The following is a 9,215-nucleotide window of genomic DNA, read 5'->3' as shown; positions in this document are numbered from 1 at the left end:
ACTTGGCCTGCTTCAGGCAGATGGATTTGTTGAGTCATGTGAGATCATTTACACAAAAACACAGTGAGGCAGTGGAAATTAAAAAAAAAAAAAAAAGGGGTGGGGGAAAAGGAAAGAGGAGGGGAAGCCAGGGGGAGTGTGTGCTGCCTGGCTGCTGGGGAGCATAGGAATTTGCAGCAAGGCAGCTAGACTGAGGAATGCCACAGATTCATTTGTGTATAAGGTAATGTCTAGTTTACACAGCGGGGTGGAGCCAGGCTGGAGAGGCGCCTTGAACTACTTTCCTGTATTCAAAAGAGGAAGGGGGTGTGGGGAAACTTTTTTTTTTTTTTTGTAATTTTTAAAACAACACCCACCAAACAAAGACCACAGTGTTGACAGCCTTGGGTTCCAGTAGCCGTAAACTACCAACGGGATGGTTTATAGAAAATGAGTTTGCTCTGTGATGTAATACAAGTTTGCTTTGTCCTGACTCCAGCATGACTGAGGCAGCCGGGGAGGGGGGAGAGGAAAGTTGGAACAGGGTTCTTGGTTAATCGTTTCCAGAGATTATTTAGCAGGACTTGAGTGGAGGGAGGAAAAGTGGGATATTGTGGAGAATGACTTCGAGGTGTACTGTAATTGCGGTAGGTAAAATAAAGTCATTACCCTGGCTTCCTTGCTCAAGAGGAATTGAGCAATGATTTTGAAATGCCAAGGAAGGTATCATTTTTCCCTACCACAGTATTCATTTTCCTCTAGCTTCTGGGACATTAAATAAAAGAAAACGCAAGCCTTACATCATGATAAACGATATTAACAGTTATTGACTCAGTTTTGTTTACTGTTTATACCACAAGCCTTTAAAACAGTCCATTAAAAAATTGTCTCCTGCTCATTCATGAAATTCCTTTTTTTCCTTCTTTTTCTTCAAATTTGCAAGCGTGCATTAGCTGTGCTTGGATGGAGCTTTTTCCTTCTTTCGCTGGAATAAAAGAGTTCATGAGAGAATAATGACTGGGTTATCTAAATGCACGTTCTTATACCAAATATACAGAAAGTGTGCTATGTAGAGGAAATGGAATATATGCAAACTGGCACAGAAAATTAGATATGGGGAATATTTCCAAATATACACTATGATTATTTTGATTTAACACATTTCTGCAATTCTGCATTTATTTAGTGCCCTACTATGGAATTTTTTTAGCCTCCCTAGAATGTAGGTCAACATCACCACAGTTCCTCATATTTTGTTAGTATTTTAAAAGTTAAAACATTTTGCCATTTTTTTCCAGACCTAGATATATACTCAGGCTACATGTACAGTTTTAGTAATTATGAAACTTAGCTCATAAGTTCCTTCTGTTAATCGTCACCACTGAATTGTGATAGTAAGCACTCAGATCACACCTGGAATAAACACAGCACTCACGATGGTGCTGATGATAAAGTCTAAGGTTGAAGCGGCTCCCATGTTGTCCAGGGAACTTGAATGTTCTTCCTCTGTATACATAAAAGGCAGCTTTCATTTACTTTACTTGAGAAGAGAGCTGGTAAATTTTTATAGTGGTTAACTGTGTACATTTTGATTGCATATCAACATTATTGTAATGTGATGGCCATTATTTTAAACCTACCCACATCCTTGAGTGTTCCCTCTACATCAGGGTTTCTCAGTTTCAGCACTGTTGACATTTGGGAACAGACAATTCTGTATAATGACTGTCCTGTGCATGGTAGGCTATTGAGCATCATCCCTGGCCTCTACCCACTAGGTGATGGTAGCCCCCCTCCCCCAATTGTGACAATCAAAAATGTCTCCATATGTTGCAAATGTCCCCTGGGGAGCAAAACGGGCCCTGGCTCAGGACCATTGCTCTCTTCTTAATTGGGTTTGGAGGTTCACTTTACCTCGTAACGTGGGCACTCAGTTACTTCTGAGGTTGAATTATAGGGTATAAAACGTTTTCCTTTCTGCCATGTATCCTAAACGTGGGAACCCCGATTTAGGTAAAATTTTCCAAGGCTCATGCAAGGATATTTTGGGGAAATTTTTTTCCCACCAGAAGAACTAGAGTTTTGTTACACAGAACAGTCTCTCTCTCAGAATTCTGGCCTTAGGAGGTATAACCCTTCACGGCCACCTTGTAGGACTTTCCCGGAGCTGTTGAAGAGGAAATGGCCCCACTAGCCAAGCTTGGGGATGTTAACATAAGAAGAAAGGGAACTTCTCTTCAGGGACCAGAGCAGAGAGCCTAGGCCACAAGCTCAGTGGCTCTCACCAGGCTCAACGCCTTCATATCAGCCCCAGGAAGAGGGAGAGGCGGCGATGACAGTTCTTTCTTTGGAACAAAGCAGACATCCTCTTGTCCCAGTGGCTGTGGTCTCAGAAGCTGGAACTCTCGTTAAACAAGGAATGTGGAGCTCTCCACAGGCTAAGGCAGGCATAAATTTCCTCTGTTTGTTTTGAGAGGACTAGTGTCGACTGCTGTAATGAGATCAGAGGCTACCCCAGGGACGAGGCCTCCAGGTCGGCTGCTGGAGCCGTTTACTCTGGCTGTTCTCTTGGCTGCTGTTGCAGAACGCAGTGACTCTGCAGAGCATGGTAGTGATGTGGTTGTGCCCTTGTTTCATTCCTTGCCATCTTTGCCTCTCTAAGGCTACCAGAACGTCAGTGTGCAGTCATCCAATGCTAAATCGTGGAAAAGTTAACGCAAGGCAGAGTCCTTTCCTCAGAGCTGTGGACGGACTCGGCTGTGTGCGGGAAGTACAGCCTTGTGCAGGGAGGGGACTGCTTCCGTGGGGCGACCGCCTGCCCTGCTGATGCTGGCTGGGGGTATGGTTCTTAGACCTGGCTACCCTTAAGCTCTTCCTCACCCAGTGCCATTCTGTTACAAGTCGCAACAGTATAACATATGCTACAAAGAACAGATTTCTGGCTCTAGCCTGAATTACAGCTAAATGGTTACAATAGGACCCTAAATATGGAAGAATTTAGGGAACCCAAAACTGAACATTTCTGGCAGAATCATCTACTGAGCTGATGCAGCCTGGACCACTTCTGACCCCCTGCCCCCACCCCACCCACCCCCTGTTAGGTATAGTGGATAAAATAGAAAATAGTAAGTGCGTAGTGAGCCCAAAAGCAGGAAAGGAGAATTGCCAGGTGTTGGAGACACAGATGCCACTGGCTCATGAGTGATTCAGACCTGGCCAGAGGCTCTAGATTCTAGGGACTGTGGTGTTTATACTCACACAGGAACTGTTTTGCTAGAGGAGGGCAAGAAGAATTCCCCCCAGAGTCTGTATGAGGCTTTGAATATGTGTTTGGGGTATGGTGGTGGGGAGATGGAAATCCAAGGTGACATTGTTTGAATAGCTGTGGGGTCTGTAGTTTTGCTATCTGCGAGGTGTGGGAAATTCAGTTATTTTGACCTAGACACTGTACAGGTTTGAGAGTATTGAAAGTCCAAGGGCTCTGGTAGAAGCAAACACTAGATCCCTGTGGAGAAGTTAACAGCCTAGGATGTCATACACCCTCAAAAAGAGCTAACTACACTAAGGAGAGGTTAGTATTTAGAAGTATAGTTGACCTTGAACAAAACGGGTTTGAACTGTGCCATTGCACTTATACATGGACTTTTTTAAATAAATACATACAGTACTGTAAATGTATTATCACTTTCTTACGATTTTCTTAATAACACCTTCTTTAGTTTACCGTAAGAATACAATATATTGGGTTGTTGGAAAAGTCATGACGCATTTTTGCACAAAAAAACAGAAAAAATACGTCATGACTTTTCCGACAACTCACTATAACACATATAACACAAAAAACATGTTAATCAACTGTTTATGTTATCAGTAAGGCTTCTGGTCAGCAGTAGTCTATTCGTAGTTAAATTTGGGGGAGTCAAAAGTTATATGTAGATTTTTTATTGTATGGTGGGCAGGGGGTTGGAGCTCCTAATGCCAATATGGTTCAAGGGTCAACTGTACAGAACTTGAGCCTCAGGAAAGCAGAGATTAACAGTGAATCCCTGAGATTACTTTCAGCAGGGGCCCAACGTGCCCCTGAGGAATTAATGTGCTCTTCTGAGGATTAATGAAAGTTTCTTCCCAGAGGAACAAGGCCTTACACCTGCTCGGGCTGACTAAGCAGATGGGTTTCAGTTGTAAGTACTAGCCCCCAGGAAGGCTACCGTCCCTCATTACAGTTTATCCTCAAGGTGTTCTTGAGAATATTTAAATTCCTTCATTGGAATCCTTTTATTAGAGAGACAGCTGGTCGCCTGGAGCTTCTTTTTTTTTTTTTTAAGATTTTTTTATTGGGGAATTGGGGGGATGGGAACAGCGCTGGGGAATTGGGGGAAGAGGAACAGACAAGTTGCTATCGTTTTGTTCTTCAGTCTAGTTGTGGAGGACGTTGCTTCACTGGCCCAAGTTGGCACCATCATTGCACTCTTCCCGGGCGAGGCAGATCAGTCGCCGGCTTCTGGGCTGGCTGCTGGCTACACACGGTAGCCCATGGCAACCCACTGCCACAGGGGCTGCAGCCTACACCGTCTCTGGTGACTCACAGCAGCCCAGCTCCAGGTTGAGCTGTTGTTCAGCATCTTAGCTGTAGAGGGCAGTGTCACTGGCCCTCATATGTGGGATCCAACCGGGGCCCTCTGGCGTCCCAAGCCAGCTCTTAACCATCGCGCCACTCGGCCGGCCCCTGGAGCTTCTTTAAAGAGAGATACCTTCCTAGTGATTTCCTTTGCCAGGGCTTCCTTTTCAGTGGGTCATTCTGAAGTAACTCACTAGCTAAGCTTTCTGTTGATTACTGTAGCATCTCACCAAATCATAGGAAATGTGTTTGCCTGGCTTGTTCAGCTAACCCCCCAAGGGAGAAGGGAGCTGAAATTGTTTGAAGGTCTATGGGATTCTTTCAGCATAAAATCAAAGAAAGCCAGGTAAGTCAGGCATGGTTGGTAAACCATTGTCTTAGATGAGCATAATTTAGTTTTCTCAGTCCAAAGTGGACAGATGATTGGGAATTGCCTAGAACTCTGGGTGGCCACCAAGTACTGTCAGGCCACTCCGTGCAGTGACATGCACTGTTGGCAAACATTGAATTAGGATGCTAAAATGAAAGCATGATTCTTTCATTGAGTTATTAATAGGGTGATGAGACTTTTTTATGTTTATGTTTTTTTCTTCTGAGGCATGCAAAGAGTATCCAAATAGTACCCTGCTGACCTAAAAGTGATGCCATACTTCTCAAGAGAAAACTCTTCAGTACTTTATTTTTAATTTGGACCTGTTTTTTTTCATTTAGTCTTAAAATATTCTGGCCAAATGAGGAGTAGATATAGATATTGATGTTAAGTCATTAGAAGAGGATAGAATGAGAAGAAATGGACTCAATTGGTGCTAGATTTAAGGAAAACCTCCCTAAATATTTGTCTAAGTCAGTTAAGCCTGTTCCAACAGAATACCAGAGATTGCATGACTTAACAGTTTCTCATGGAGCCTGGGAAATCGAAGATCAAGATGCCAGCCAGTTTGGCTCCTAGGTGAGGGCTGTCTTGCAGACAGCTACTTTCTTGCTGTATCCTCACTGTGGCAGGGAGGTGGGGTGGCGGCTGGGGCAGAGATCTAGCGAGCACACAAGCTTTCTGGTATCTGTTCTTATAATGGCACTAATCCCATCATGGAGGGTCCGCATTCATGACCTCATCTAAACCTGATTACTTCCCAAAGGCCCCACTTCCAAATATCATCACATTGGGGGTTATGAATTATGAAGGCAACATATAAATTTTGTGGGGGACAGAAACGTTCAGTTCATAACACATGATAATTAAATTTTGCATATATTGAGAGCCTACTGTGTCTAAGGCAGTAGGATAGATGCTGGCTATTGGGGCATAAAATAGACAAGATCTCGTCACTTGAAATACTTGCAGTCCAGTAGAGTGATTGAGAGGGAAACACCTATAAGCATTCACAAGCAGAATTAAGGGATGCTGAATGGTGATAGGAGACCGGGAAGAGGGGAAGCACCTATCTTTTTTGAACACTGCATCAAATACTTTATTCATATTACTTCATCTAATCTTCAAAACAATCTTAGGAGATCTAAAGAATTTTCCTCAATTTTATAGATGAGGGAATAGAGACTCAGAGAGGGTTATTAACTTGCTGAAATCATGTGCCAAGAGGCTCAGTTGATAGTCAGACTGACTGATGTGGCTCCCAAGCCCCGCTTGGCCCACGCTTCCTGCTGAGCTTGCTGTGCCCAATGAAGCCACAGCAGTACAACCCCAAGGGGCCAGGAGACAGGTTGGGAGCCTCCGGCCCTGGAGATTTAAAGGAACAAAGAATCCTCCCGAGTGACAAGGAAGGTGTACAGGAGAAGTTGCAAACTCGCCAACCAAAGCCAGCCACTACCTGTATCCAAAGCATTAACGTAGATTGCCAATATTTAAAATGCAAATGATCTTACATAGCCACTGTATTTTCTGGCTTTCTTGAATATCAGAAGCTCTGGAAACATGCACCTTGTTCCGACTTTCTTGGAGCTACAGTTAAGTGGCCTCATCTCCAGACCCCTCCACTCCTCATTGACTTCTCTGGCCTGACCATTCACTTGTCTCATTCTGTTTTGATCCCAGTAGGCATGTGAGTTTGTGTCCCCTGGTTTAGATAGTCACCCAGGCAAGAGAAGTAGGCTGAGCCAGGTAACCCCTTGGCAGCTCTTCTGTATAGCGCCTTTAAGATATTCCTAAATCACTGGGAAACTGATAGTGACCCTTTTTTAGAGTGCTAGCCCTGAATCTAAATGTTCAATATCCTGACTTACGATTTGACCAAGTACAGGAGTGCCCCAGCATGTGTACCAGAGGTAGTCATGTGGAAGCAGTGGGCGCTCGAGCACTGGCCCTGTTGGCCTTTTACTGGACTGTATTCCTCCCCATCTAGCTCGCAGGGCAGTTTGTTTGTGTACCAGCAGTGTGTCTCTCCTTTGTAATTTATAATCCTCTCATTTCCTCTTCCTTATCACAATTTCCTGTTGAGCCATAATTCATACACTAGTGAAAATTTCAGAATCTTAATTTTCAAATTGCCTAACCTATCCTTGGGGAAGGAGGCTTTTGATGATGCTTGATGGGAAGATCTTCTCATCTTTCTGGCTTAAGCTGTATGTTTTCCATGGCATGCTGTAAAGGCAGGGCCCAGGGAGCAAGGCAGAATGGCGAACATCGTCTAGTCTCTTCGGGCAGAACCATGTTATGGCTTGTTTGCTGCCTAAATGTGGGGGTGGCGAGAACATGGAGGTCCTGAAGAACCAGAGCCCCCGTCTGCTGTAACGCTGAGGATGGAGAAAGATCTGCAAGAAGCTCCCGAAGGAGCTCTGACCTGGCCCCTCCGCCTCTTCCTCAGGAAGAAAGGAAGGAACCGTCACTTGGGAGATGTGTGTATATTTGGGGCGGGGACAGGGGTCTGTATGTTGCTTTACCTTTGGATCCTTTAATCCCAGCCCCATGCTGCTTATTGTGGGAGGGAGGAATTGGACTGCTAGTAATCAAATGGTCTTGTATTTACCCAGTCTTGCACAGGATTCCACTTGAAGGTTGTCAGGACTTAACTTTAGAGACATGTGAATTACTCCAACCCATAAAAACAGAGCGGAGGGTATTAGGGTTATTTCGCTCCTCTGCTCCCCTGATTCCCCAAGTTCCTAAGTCCTCGATTTAGAGACATTCCTCTAGACTCTTGTCATTTTGCCCTCGCCTTTACTCTCCAAAGCCTGTTTGTCTTTTATTATTTTACTTATTTCTTCCCTACAAGCTCCTGGGTTCCTCGTGCTCAGGCCCTCTGCTTAGGCTGCTGGATTTGCTGGTTGGAAGGGGAGCGCCAAGAGGCCATTCCACAGGCTGACCTCAGGGTGCATTATATCTAAAAGCCAGCAGGACCTTTAGAACTGCGAGGAGTGACCTGCTCAGTTCCTGATGGCCTGTCTCCCACAGGAGTACCTGAAGCACCCAGCTTTGAATTGTATTACAAAAGGCTTCTAGAATGAATGTCTTGGATGTGGGTGGGGGATTTGGAATGGGGAGAAAAGCCCAACTCATCATGTTTCATTTTGTATTGAATATAAGTATTAGTTGCATTTTTAAGGGCCAAGAAATAGCATGATACACACAAAAACCCAGCCCTTTGACACCTTTAAGCTTCTCTTTAGTGCAAGGAGAGTAAAGTTGGCTTATACCTCTGCACCATATTAGCAGTGATCCAGGCAAAACAGACTTCTCTGTGGTAGGTGGAAGTTGATGGTAAATAAATAGTGGTGAAACAGGTAGGCCCGGTCTCAACTTTACTCCAGCTCCCACTTGCTGACACCTGGTCCATGAGAGCATATAATATAGAGGAGCTGTAGGATGTGGAGTCACCATAAGCCCGAATCTCTCGATCCCTTCCATATTGAGGACCTCACTGGTAAGGGGCACTTGGCCACATCACCGAACTGTCTTTAGGTATCTATTTACTCACCTGCCCTTTAGTTTTCTCCTTTCTTTGTAGCCATTACCTTTTCATTCTCTCTTTGGTCTCTTCTTACACTCACCCTGTCCCCACCTTCCAATTTACCCACACTTCTTCTACCACCTGAAAAGATGAATTCCATTTAATTAATCTTTTAGAAGCCTAAGGCTGAATCCAGGCTTTGTTGCCCATTGAACCAACTGTATTAGGATCAACTGAGTGGAAGTCACACATTAGCTGATGGGATTGACTTTCTCCAGGCACCCTGGAAAGGCATCTGTACTTTTTTTTTGTTTCGTATCAGAAGAATCAAACTTCATAAACAATGAAAAAGAAACCTTGAAAAACAATAATTAAAATTTTTTTTCTTAATTCCCCCACAGTAACTCAGATATCTTTTTCCTTAGTGCTTTATTTTTAAGATGCAGTCTCTTTTTGTAAGCTGTGGATTTCTCTAAGCTTCTTCATAAACCGAATTGACTGCAGAACAACCAGGTTCTCTTTATTTCAAAGGAGATTGAAAGTGCTTGGTGGAACAAGGCCAGTCTTTTTGGTTGCTGTCCAGAAGTGAACTGACCCAATTTCTCAAACTGTCATCTGTTCACTGAGGTGTTTTTTGTTAATGGAGGTCTGTGAGTGAGTGAGAGAGAGAGAGAGAGAGAGAGAGAGAGAGAGAGAGAGAGAGAGAGAGAGTGTGT

General features: G+C 44.2%; 1 protein-coding gene across 5 annotated transcripts in view; it reads left to right on the top strand.

Moving 5' to 3' along the window:
- BACH2 (BACH transcriptional regulator 2) overlaps positions 1-9,215 on the top strand; it is a 358,299-nt gene that overhangs the window by 86,996 nt on the left and 262,088 nt on the right. The window contains exon 1 of one of the 5 annotated variants that reach the window (XM_019655019.1): positions 186-223. The exons of the other annotated variants lie outside the window; for them this stretch is intronic. The gene's annotated coding sequence lies outside the window, so the exon portion shown is untranslated. Of the gene's footprint in view, positions 1-185; positions 224-9,215 lie in introns of those variants that run through there. 5 annotated transcript variants of the gene reach the window in all.

Source organism: Hipposideros armiger, unplaced genomic scaffold (genome assembly GCF_001890085.2).
Source record: "Hipposideros armiger isolate ML-2016 unplaced genomic scaffold, ASM189008v1 scaffold_234, whole genome shotgun sequence".
NCBI lineage: Eukaryota > Metazoa > Chordata > Mammalia > Chiroptera > Hipposideridae > Hipposideros > Hipposideros armiger.
Note: the sequence above shows the minus strand (reverse complement) of the source record. Positions and strands in the feature narration are given on the sequence as shown.